The sequence below is a fragment of the Bubalus bubalis genome, chromosome 1 (assembly GCF_019923935.1).
Source record: "Bubalus bubalis isolate 160015118507 breed Murrah chromosome 1, NDDB_SH_1, whole genome shotgun sequence".
NCBI lineage: Eukaryota > Metazoa > Chordata > Mammalia > Artiodactyla > Bovidae > Bubalus > Bubalus bubalis.
Genome location: NC_059157.1, coordinates 7,501,909 through 7,514,425, shown reverse-complemented (window position 1 = coordinate 7,514,425; position 12,517 = coordinate 7,501,909). Strand labels below are relative to the sequence as shown.

At 42.6% G+C, this 12,517-nt stretch overlaps 1 protein-coding gene across 5 annotated transcripts in view; it reads left to right on the top strand.

Annotated features, from left to right (window-relative positions):
* CSGALNACT1 (chondroitin sulfate N-acetylgalactosaminyltransferase 1) overlaps positions 1–12,517 on the top strand; it is a 338,580-nt gene that overhangs the window by 213,888 nt on the left and 112,175 nt on the right. The window lies entirely within an intron of this gene.

Below are 12,517 nucleotides of genomic sequence, written 5' to 3'. Positions count from 1 at the left end.
GTAAGGCCTCCTCAGACAACCATTTTGCCTTGTTGCATTTCTTTTTCTTGGGGATGGTCTTGATCCCTGCCTCCTGTACAGTGTCACGAACCTCCGTCCATAGTTCTTCAGGCACTCTGTCTATCAAATCTAATCCCTTGAATATGTTTCTCACTTCCACTGCATAATCATAAGAAATTTGACTTAGGTCATACCTGAATGGTCTGGTGGTTTTCCCTACTTTCTTCAATTGAAGTGTGAATTTGGCAATAAGGAGTTCATGATCTGAACCATTGCCAGGAGAAATATCAATAACCTCAGATATGCAGATAACACCATCCTTATGGCAGAAAGTGAAGAGGAACTAATGAAGTGAAAGAGGAGAGTGAACAAGGTGGCTTAAAACTCAACATTCAAAAATCTAAGATCATGGCATGTGGTCCCATCACTTCATGGCAAATAGATGGAAAACAATGGAAACAGTGACAGACTTTATTCTCTTGGGCTCTAAAACCACTGCAGATGATGACTGCAGCCATGAAATTAAAAGACGTTTACTCCTTGGAAGAAAAGTTATGACCAACCTAGACAGCATATTAAAAAGCAGAGACATTACTTTGCCGACAAAGGTCCGTCTAGTCAAAGCTATGGTTTTTCCAGTCGTCATGTATGGATGTGAGAGTTGGACTCTAAAGAAAGCTGAGTACCGAAAAATTGATGCTTTTGAACTGTGGTGTTGGAGAAGACTCTTGAGAGTCCCTTGGACTGCAAGGAGATCCAGTCAGTCCATCCTGAAGGAAATCAGTCCTGAATATTCATTGGAAGGACTGATGCTGAAGCTGAAACTCCAATACTTTGGCCACCGGATGTGAAGAACTGACTCTTTTGAAAAGACCCTGAAGCTGGGAAAGATTGAAGGCTGGAGGAGAAGGGGACAAGAGAGGATGAGATGGTGGGATGACATCACTGACTTGATGAACATGAGTTTGAGCATGCTCCAGGAGTTGGTGATGGACAGGGAAGCCTGGTGTGCTACAGTCCATGGGGTCGCAAAGAGTTGGACACCACTGAGAGACTGAGCTGAAGTGAAGTAGTGACTTTTTTGAGATTGATTCAAGATGAATCCTGATTTAGAATCACGCTTAAGAGGAGTTGTTTGGGGGCATCTGTGGCTTGCATACATTTGTGTGGAGTTCATTCTCATGGTTCAGTTCAGTTCAGTCGCTTAGTCACGTCCGACTCTTTGCGACCCCATGAATTGCAGCATGCCAGGCCTCCCTGTCCATCACCAACTCCCGGAGTTCACCCAGACTCACGTCCATTGAGTCAGTGATGCCATCCAGCCATCTCATCCTCTGTCGTCCCCTTCTCCTCCTGCCCCCAATCCCTCCCAGCATCAGAGTCTTTTCCGATGAGTCAACTCTTTGCATGAGGTGACCAAAGTACTGGAGTTTCAGCTTTAGCATCATTCCTTCCAAAGAAATCCCAGGGCTGATCTCCTTCAGAATGGACTGGTTGGATCTCCTTGCAGTCCAAGGGACTCTCAAAGAGTCTTCTCCAACACCCACAGTTCAAAAGCATCAATTCTTCGGCGCTCAGCCTTCTTCACAGTCCAACTCTCACATCCATACATGACCACAGGAAAAACCGTAGCCTTGACTAGACGGACCTTTGTTGGCAAAGTAATATCTCTGCTTTTGAATATGCTATCTAGGTTGGTCATAACTTTCCTTCCAAGGAGTAAGCGTCTTTTAATTTCATGGCTGCAGTCACCATCTGCAGTGATTTTGGAACCTAAAAAAATAAAGTCTGACACTGTTTCCACTGTTTCCCCATCTATTTCCCATGAAGTGATGGTACCAGATGGCATGATCTTCGTTTTCTGAATGTTGAGCTTTAAGCCAACTTTTTCACTCTCCACTTTCACTTTCATCCAAGAGGCTTTTTAGTTCCTCTTCACTTTCTGCCATAAGGGTGGTGTCATCTGCATATCTAAGGTTATTAATATTTCTCCCGGTAATCTTGATTCCAGCTTGTGTTTCTTCCAGTCCTTCCAGTTTTTTCTCATGGTTACCTATGGCTATAGTTCATTCATTTTCATTGCTGCAAAATATTCCATCGTGTGAGTATGCTGCTGCTGTTGCTAAGTCACTTCAGTCATGTCCGACTCTATGCGACCCCATAGACGGCAGCCCACCAGGCTTCCCCATCCCTGGGATTCTCCAGGCAAGAACACTGGAGTGGGTTGCCATTTCCTTCTCCACTGCATGAAAGTGAAAAGTGAAAGTGAAGTCGCTCAGTCATGTCTGACTTTTAGCGACCCCATGGACTGCAGCCTACCAGGCTCCTCTGTCCATGGGATTTTCCAGGCAAAAGTACTGGAGTGGGGTGCCATTGCCTTCTCCATCGTGTGAGTATAGGGTGGTTTATTTAGCCAGTCTGTCATTTATGGACATTTTGTCTTGTGCCCAGTTTTACACTATTGTAAATAATGCTGCTAAGCACTTTCTCAAACAGATATCTTGAGAAATGGGCACTCTTGGTTCTGCCAAGTGTAACAGACAATGGGGAGTGGAATGCTGGTCATAGAGTGTGTATGTCTTTAGCCTTGCTAGATACTGCCAACAGTTCTAAAGGGGTTATACCAATTTATGCAACATCTGAGAAAACAGGGTCAGATTTTAAAAAATTACCATTCTGGTGGGTATAGAGCAGCACCTTATTGTAGTATTTCTTTATGTTTTCCTGATGGCTGAGTTGAACATTTTTTTTACTTATCACATAGATACTTCGTTTTCTTCTTCACTGTTCAGTTATCTTTTTCTTTTTGATTCATAGGGTGTTTTAAAAATGTGTTTTGGATTCAAATTATCTGTCAGTTTTATGTGATACAAACATCTTTTGCCACTCTGTGACTTGCCTTTCTATTTCCTTTGGGGTATCTTTTAATAAACAGATTTTTTTATTGTGTTCTAATCAGTATTTGTGGTTAGTGCTTTTTCTGTCTTATGTAATAAATCTTTTCCTAATCAGAGGTCAAGAAGTTGTTATCTTGTACTTCTTTTTTAAACCTTGCTTTTTCTTTCACATTGAAGTCTTCTGCCTGGAATTGACTCTGGTGTGTGGTATGAAGTCAGGCTCAAATATCTGTACTAAACAAGCCTATGTTTCTTTAGCAATGCTGATTTTTGTGATACCCACATTTTGAATGTAGTCATGCTTTTATCATGTAGAAAGTCTGTCTTTAATTTCACTAAAAATTATTTCAACTTGCAAGTGTGAATCTGGAAATGGAACTGAACTTGCTTTAGAAATCTTTCTTTTTCCCAGGAGAATGTGTCTGTTAGCAAAAAAAAAAAAAAAAAAAAAAAAGAAGCTTGAAATAGCAGTGATTATTTTCTGCATGCAAATCTATTGGAAAGAAAAGCATGCACCTGGAAGAAATTTAAGATGTAATCTAGTGCAGGATTTTACCTCTAAGAAGTGAACTGTTCTCACTTTTGATACAATTCCAGAAAAAGAAAATTCCATACCCTCTTCTGGTAATATTTGCTACACTTTACTCTCGTTGAGTTTTCCTTATGTTATGTCTTAAGTTCATTTTCTTACTCCATTTCAAATGGAAAGAGAAGAATTGGGCCAACATCTTGTGTCTATAATAACCTTTCATTCACCTGATGGCCATTGCTAAGTCCCACATCAGCCCTCTCTTCGTTTTAAATCCATTTGTTTAGCTCTTTCTTTTAAGCCAATTCTCAAATTCTGTAATTACTGCTTTTTTCCTGCCTAAATTCTCTCCATGTCATCTGTAAATTATTATTTAGAGGCTCAGAAATTGAACACAATACTTTTGCCAACGTATGACCAAATTCTCATTAACAAATGAGGACATTACTCTGTTTAGAGTGTTCTCTAGCCAAGACTTCTAACCTAAATTCTTTTTCACGATGATAAGATTTTTGGACATTAAGGCTAATACATGGTAGCTTGAGCGCACTTGTTTGTTTCTGCTTCCCGAAGTTACCCCAAATGCTAGACAGCAAATAAAACAGGCATAAATCCACATGGACAGGGAAGTTAGGAGAGGAGCCTTGGCGGACGTGGGAAAGGGAGTGGGGGAGTAGGAATTGAATTAACGGGGGGAGGAGACAGCCAGGCTTGCATGCTCCATCCCTGGATTAGGGGCCTAGAAGCTTCTTCCCTGGGAAATTGTTCGGTTGAGGAGATAAGACGTAAGTTCACCGTTTCGGATTCTACATGCACGGCCGAGGGTCACGATGCATTGAGGGTTGTCTCCAACAGGAAAGGGACCAAAGCAGATACATAATCAGGGAAAACAGGGAAATGTGGAGAGCAAAAAAGGTCAGCAAATTATAAGTGGTATTCTTTGAAAGATTAGAGAATATATTGCATCTGTGAGATAGGGCTTGGAAATTGATGGCCGGAACCCTTCAGTGAAAGAGTTGGAATGTTGATAACAGAAAACATGAGAGAAAAGAGGAGGAAACAGAGGCTCCTCTTAGGAAGTCCAAAATCTGATTAATAGGAGTCTTAGAAAGAAAAAAAAATATGGGAGAGAAAATTAAAGGAGAATGATATAGAATAGGCTTTCAAAATTAAAGGACATAAATTTCCATCAAGAAGGTGCATTAAGTGCAATGTATAAGAAAAAGGACCCATTCCAAAACATTGATAATCTGATAAAGCCTGTGAATAAAAGACATTTTTCTTTAAAGTTTTAAGTAAGAGAAAAGTAGGTCCTTTACAAAGATCAAGAATCTCACTTCTCAGCTATAATAGTGGAACATACAAGACATAGAGCTTTTACCCCCAAATTTGAGGGAAAATAGCCTCCAATCTGGAGTCCTGTACCTGGCTGGATTGTCAGCCAAATGCAAGAGTAGAATAAGTCTATTTTCACACAGACATGAAAGGTCCCAAAAATTGGCCTCCCATGACTCTTTCTTGGATAGCTACTGAAGGAAGTGCTCTGCCATGATGAGATAATAAGCCAGACATGCTGGAATTGGGGGAAAGTGAAGAAAGTCCCCCCATAGGAGGTGAGGAGAAGTATCAGGTGACACCTAGATATCACCTGTGTGAGGCCCAGAGAACAACCTTTCCAGATCAGACAGGAGGGTGGAGGGATCAGGAGAGGGAAACGGGGCAGGCAGAGAGAGTCCCAGGTGTTGACCTGTGAGGAGACGCGTGTTCTAGTTCTATGCTGGAGTTTGGGGAAGGCGTAAAATGGAAAACGGAGCTCATGATTAACACTGGGTAAAACAAACGGTTGCATGAGAAAAGCAATGTCATTATAGTACACCACGGGGCCCGACTTGGAACAGTACTTAACGGAATATAATGGTGTAGTGCCGACGCTGAGCATTATTGCATCTCAACACTGATACAGTTGAGAAGGTTTGGTGGGGGCGAAGGGACACATGTGCAGAATGAAGGCAGGAGGCCCAAATCTTTGACCTTTGATAGTAGAAAGCCCGGAGACAGTAAAAATGGTTCAGAAGCACCAGTTGAAGGGGATATATTAAAACATGCATGTAAATACTAAAGCAAAACAGCTAAAAGGGTGGGAAGTGACTGCCTTTGGCCCCATGACTAAGGAGTGGGAGGTGGCAGGGGTCCGCCTTGTTTAACTGTGAGCCGGTAGTGCCATTCGATTTGGGAATTACGTGTGTGCAGCTCCACGGACAGAGGAGCCTACAGGCCACGGGGACGCACAGAGTCGGACACCACTGAGCGACAGAGCACTGAACGCATTATTTTGCTAAAAGTAAAATAATCCACAGACGTGAAAATGTCCTTGCACATGTGCGTTTTCCTTTTTTATGTATTTCACAAACTTTTTTATTTAAGAAAAACTAACAGCAGTGAGTTTTTTGGAATATATCAAAAAGGTAACGTTTTTTAGTTTGTGAACCCTGGGTTCAGAGGCGTGGCTGCTCTGATATTGGATGTTGGAATCTGTGAGAACTTCGCTTTATTACTCACACATGTAGTCTTCAGTTTATTCTTTAATATTTATTAAGCAGTAGGAAAAGGTGCCAGATTCATTGGCATTCAAATCTGCCTTCCTTGAGGAAAATTCCAATTATAATGAAATGGGCAAGTTGCCTTTTTCCGAGTTTAAGGATTAGTGTTGATTATGGTTTGGCTGAAATATACTCCATATGCACTATTTCTTTTAAACATTTAATAGTCAAGCCTATAGTCCTCTCCATCCAACTCTGGAAACTTCCAGAGTTCAGCCTCCCAGAGTCAGGTGAATGATGTGTTACATCACAGATAGGATTTCATAATAAGGTGCTTGGAACAGGAGCCAAGAGACCGCTGGTCTCTGCCCTCCCCGCTCCCTCTCCATGGAGCCCACCCCTCCACCTTGTCCCCAGAACACACCCTGTGCCCCCAGGACCAGGCAGCAGCCTTCTTATCCTGTTTGCCTTTTATGTAAGTTTTGCTCTTTCCTTCACTTGTGAGTATTATTTATTGGTCAAATTTATTTTCCATATCAGTGATCTCTCTCTTTTCCACAGGAATCTTGAGTTATTATTATTATTTTTTCAAGTTTTTATTCATTTTAATTTTTGGCCACAACCCAGGGCATGTGGGGTCTCAGTTCCCCGACCTGTACCCCCTGTATTGCAAAGTAGATTTTTAACCACTGGACCATTGGGGAATCCTGGAAATTATTATTCTTGATGTAAGTTGAAAGTCCCTGGGATACACTGGACTGTGTCTTCTAAATACCTAAGTGCATTCTGATCCAAATGACCAGGCCTGGACCATAAATAAAAGATTTTTCCTCTTTCCCTCAACATGTTACATAATCAAAACGAGTTATGTAAAGCCTCAAAAAAACTCATCAAGTGATGAACAGATTTTTCATGAAACTGGTTTTATTCTTGCATCATGGAACCTTTTATCTTTTGGCTAATATGTATGTATTTTTTAGCCAGTGAGACTCCGGGTGTCTTTCTGTATCTGTTATGTTGTCGGGTGTAGAAATCCAGACTCTGCTATGAGATGCTGGCGAGTTCTCAGAAGGTGTTTTTGGAAAATCACGGTCAGGTGTCTGTAGGGGAGAGGCTGCTGACGATTCAGCTGCCGTCAGCCTTCTCGGGGAAGAGCATCTTGGCAGTTCGCTGACTTGGTGAAGCCCCAGGAGCCCTCGCACTCTGGCCCTTAATGTGACACTGATTGAGGGGCCTCAGTTACAGTGGCAAGACCTCCGCTTGGTTACTGTTCTTTGCAAAGAACAGTTGGTTTTGTTTCTAGTTTTCATCTGAGTTTGGGTGGAGATCAAGACTGCTTTAGATATTATTTTACTAGCAATTTAGCAGGACTGTATAAATAGCTGCCTGGTGAAGAAGGAGGGGGCGGCAAGTCAAGCAGAGAGAAGCATGAGGCTTTGGCCGTCCCTTTAAGCAGTCTGATTCTGGTCATGTATAATTACCCGCACCATCTGGAGTTGGGACCAATTCATTAAGCACAGCACAGTCTCTGTGGGGGACCCTCAGTTGTGGTTGATTGAATTAAATTGGGAATTAGTCGTAATGGATGGAGAAGGAAATGGCAACCCACTCCCGTATTCTTGCCTGGAGAATTCCACGGACAGAGGAGCCTTGTGGGCTACAGTCCATGGGGTTGCAAAGAGTTGGATATGACTGAACAACTAAGCACAGCATAAAGTCAGACACAACTGAGTGATTAACACATAGTCATATTGGAAAGCCCAAGTTCTTTTTTTTTAAACAGCTTTCTTGAAATGCAAATTTAATACTGTACAAAACTGTTTAAAGTACATAATTCAATGACTTTTTATATTGCAGTATTAATTAGCTTTTGTAAAAATGTGGTAAAAATGTTTATAACAAGTTGTCATTTAAACTACTTAAAGTTTTAAAAATTAAAATATTTTTAATACACATAACATAAAATTTGGGCTTCCCTGGTGGGTCAGATGGTAAAGAATCCACCTGCAATGCGGGAGACCTGGGTTCGATTCGTGGGTTGGAAAGATCCTCTGGAGGTGGGCATGGCAACCCACTCCAGTATTCTTGCCTGGAGAGTCCCCACAGACAGAGGATCCTGGTGGGCTACAGTCCATGGGGTCTCAAAGAGTTGGATGTGACTGAGAGCCTAAGCACAGCACAAAATGAAATTTGTCATCTTAATCATCATTAAGCACACAGTTCACTGAAGTTCAGGGTCATAAAGTCTATTCACGTTGTTGTGGAACCATCGCAACCATCCATCGGCAGAACTCTTTTCATCTTACAAAGCTGAATCTTCAGGCCGTCTTGCCTCCCCCGCACCCTGTCCCCGGACACCACTGTTTTGCTTTCTGTCTCTATGAATTTGAATACTCCTAAGTGCCCCCACCGGAGAAGGCAATGGCACCCCACTCCAGTACTCTTGCCTGGAAAATCCCATGGACGGAGGAGCCTGGTGGGCTGCTATCTATGGGGTCGCACAGAGTCAGACACGACTGAAGCGACTTAGCAGCAGTAGCAGCAGCAACCATGGGGTCGCTAAGAGTTGGACACGACTGAGTGACTTCACTTTCACTTTTCATTTTCATGCATTGGAGAAGGAAATGGCAACCCACTCCAGTGTTCTTGCCTGGAGAATCCCAGGGACAGAGGAGCCTAGTGGGCTGCTATCTATGGGGTCGCACAGAGTCAGACACGACTGAAGCGACTTAGCAGCAGTAGCAGCAGCAAGTGCCCCACATAAGCAGAAGCATACAGTATCTGTTTTTTTGTGTGCGTCTGGCTCATGTCGCTGAGTGTCTTCAGGTTCGTCCATGTTGTAGCAGGTGTCAGAATTCCCTTCCTTATAAGACTGAATAGTAGTCTGTTTTATGTATGGACCATGTTTTGTTTATCTGTTCATTTGTCAATGGACATTGGAGTTCTCTTTTTTGGCTAATGTGAATAATCCTTCTGTTAACTTTGGTGTACAAGTATCTATTGATGTCCTGAAGGGCCAATTTCTGATTTGTAGATCCCTACAACTCAGTAGATTAAAAAAGAATTTGACTTATGTTCTGAGAGAATTTCTTTTGCTGTGCATTGTCAGAGGATATTCCACGTGCTTATTTTCTAAATGATTTGATGGCACATTTGGTTAAGGAAATTCTGGTTGTCTCTATGACCTCCTCTTAAATCTTAATGATGTTCCCCTGTTTCAGTGGAAAGTAATGAGGGGTAGTTGCTCTAACAGCTCTTTTGAGGTTCACAAATTTCTTCAACAGAGGTAGAGGCGGGGCTCTTGTTAGAAAGGATAATGTCTAGTAATTCATGTGTGGTCAGTAACCTGCACAAAAATCAATTGTTGTAGCAGGGATAAGACGGACATATAGACATCTTGTTGTTTTGGGGAAGGGAACAATGAAAACCTAAATATTTAAACACAACCCCTTAGGCATACATTAGAACCCTATTTTCCCAATGGTTCAGTGTCTAAGACTCCCCTGCTCCCAATGCAGGGGGCCTGGGTTCAAATCCTGGTCAGGGAACTAGATACCCCATGCTGCAATTAAAAAAAAAAAACAGATCTTGCATGCCACAACTAAGACCTAGTGTAGCTAAATAAAGAAATGAAATAAATAAAAGTACAGAAACCATACTTAACTCATTTCTCAAAATATACTTAAAGAAATATTTTCTTATATTGGTGTATTTGATATATAGAAATTGGGTAAAAATATTAAAAGGGAATTTTCTATTTTACTAAATTTATCTGTGTACACCTGTTTGTAATTGACTAGAACATGTCAAACATATCGAGCCTATTCTAGTTTCCTTGTAAGACTTTCTTCCTTGTGTTAAATGAAGAGAAAAACTCCTCTGGTGATTTTATCCAACACCATGGAGACCACATGTCCTGAATTTCAGACTCGTGCCCCACTTACGTGCTTTTTTGCGTTTTGCTTTGTTTCCTTGAAAACTGGGGTTGTCGTATTGGTTCCTCAGCCTCTCCCATCTGTGCCTGTCTGGAGACTTTGGGAGGAAAAGTGCATTGTAGTTTGATAATTTGATGTATTTATGTCTTCACAGCTTTTTCTTCTCCGTTGTTTAACCACCTCTCTTTAACATACTCATGTCTTTTATTGGGAAACATTTATTGAGCTCCCGTTAAATCTGAAGCCTGGGCTGGGCGTGGGGAGGGAAGGAATAACAGAAGGCAAATCCTTGCAGTCAGCGAGCTGGCCGTCTAGTCACTTGCCTGGGAATGTCAGCGGTGGCATTTGATGCTCTCAAAGCATCCGTTATTATCAGAAGGGGATAATGTCATAAGCCGAGGGCTGCTTTTCCAGAATGCATCCATGAGAACATTCTCACAGTCTCCATGAGAGGCTTGTCTGTGAATTTACATCTTCAATTAAATGTGAATTGTTCTTTAGAAACATTTTTTCTTGAGTTTTAATTCATTTGGACTCTGCTCAACCCAGAGGATGCCTGCATCCTTCTATAGTAGAGAAGGTGTCACACCTGGTGGTCACTGAACTGCTATGAACAGCCCTCCCTGACAGGCCAGATGTGGCTTTGGGTCAGTCAAGTCCAGAAGTAGGACTTGAATAGTTTCACTGGAGAAAAGTGGGTTTGTGACCTCAGAGTTGACCTGGGAGTAACCCTGCGGAGTTCCAGTCCCACCCCAGAAATACCTGTACACTTGTGGGGTCACCCTCATCCTGGGAGCTCAGCTGTTGAAAGTGTAAAGTGTCTGAAAGGATGGATGGGTTTCTCCTGAGGTTCCCACTCTTGTCTTTAAGAGCTTCTCTATTTGACAGGAGAGAGGCCCAGAGTCTCTTCTGTAAACCATAGTCTCTTTCTTTGTTGTCTTCTCAGGAGGCTTTTCTCTTAGACTCACAGCCTCCTTTGGAGGATGAGGTTGGGTGTCTGTAGTCACCTAGCGGGATGAATGCAGATCAGATCTACTCTGTAATCTATATACGTTTCTGTGTAAGCGCCCAGCGAGGCTGTGGGGCCATGTTCCATATTTCTCTAGAAAGAAAAAGAAATTTTTGGACAAGCCGGTTGCAGATCTTCTCCACGAGTTTGTTACATCAGAGTGGTTAAAAAGGAAGGTCTTCCAAGCAGGTGCATGTTTATTTGGTTTAGTTCTGGGTCTTCCTAATGTAATAAAAACAGAGAATTCTTCGTTAAGAGTTATCAGAAAGCTCTGCTACTGCTGCTGCTGCCGCCGCCGCAGCCGCTGCTAATTCGTTTCAGTCGTGTCCGACTCTGTGCGACCTCGTAGACGGCAGCCCACCAGGCTCCCCCGTCCCTGGGATTCTCCAGGCGAGAACACGGGAGTGGGTTGCCATTTCCTTCTCCAATGCATGAAAATGAAAAGTGAAAGTGAAGTCGCTCAGTCATGTCCAACCCTCAGTGACCCCATGGACTGCAGCCTACCAGGCTCCTCCGTCCATGGGATTTTCCAGGCAAGAGTACTGGAATGGAGTGCCATTGCCTTCTCCGTCAGGAAGCTTTAGGATTTTTTTAAAAACTATAGTTGATTTACAATATCATATTACTTTTTAGTATACAGCATCAGTTCAGTTCAGTCGCTTAGTTGTGTCCAACTCCTTGCGACCCCATGAATCGCAGCACGCCAGGCCTCCCTGTCCATCACCAACTCCTGGAGTTCACCCAGACTCACGTCCATCGAGTCAGTGATGCCATCCAGCCGTCTCATCCTCTTTCGTCCCCTTCTTCTCCTGCCCCCAATCCCTCCCAGCATCAGAGTCTTTTCCGATGAGTCAGCTCTTCACATGAGGTGACCAAAGTACTGGAGTTTCAGCTTTAGCATCATTCTTTCCAAAGAAATTCCAGGGCTGATCTCCTTCAGAATGGACTGGTTGGATCTCCTTGCAGTCCAAGGGACTCTCAAGAGTCTTCTCCAGCACCACAGTTCAAAAGCATCAGTTCTTCGGTGCTCAGCTTTCTTCACAGTCCAACTCTCATATCCATACATGACCACTGGAAAAACCATAGCCTTGACTAGACGGGCCTTTGTTGGCAAAGTAATGTCTCTGCTTTTGAATATGCTATTTAGGTTGGTCATAACTTTCCTTCCAAGGAGTAAGCGTCTTTGAATTTCATGGCTGCAGTCACCATCTGCAGTGATTTTGGAGCCCAGAAAAATAAAGTCTGACACTGTTTCCACTGTTTCCCCATCTATTTCCCACGAAGTGATGGGACCAGATGCCATGATCTTCGTTTTCTGAATGTTGAGCTTTAAGCCAACTTTTTCACTCTCCTCTTTCACTTTCATCAAGAGGCTTTTTAGTTCCTCTTCACTTTCTGCCATAAGGGTGGTGTCATCTGCATATCTGAGGTTATTGATATTTCTCCCGGCAATCTTGATTCCAGCCTGTGCTTCATCCAGCCCAGCGTTTCTCATGATGTACTCTGCATATAAGTTAAATAAGCAGGGTGACAATATACAGCCTTGACATACTCCTTTTCTTATTTGGAACCAGTCTGTTGTTTCATGTCCAGTTCTAACTGTTGCT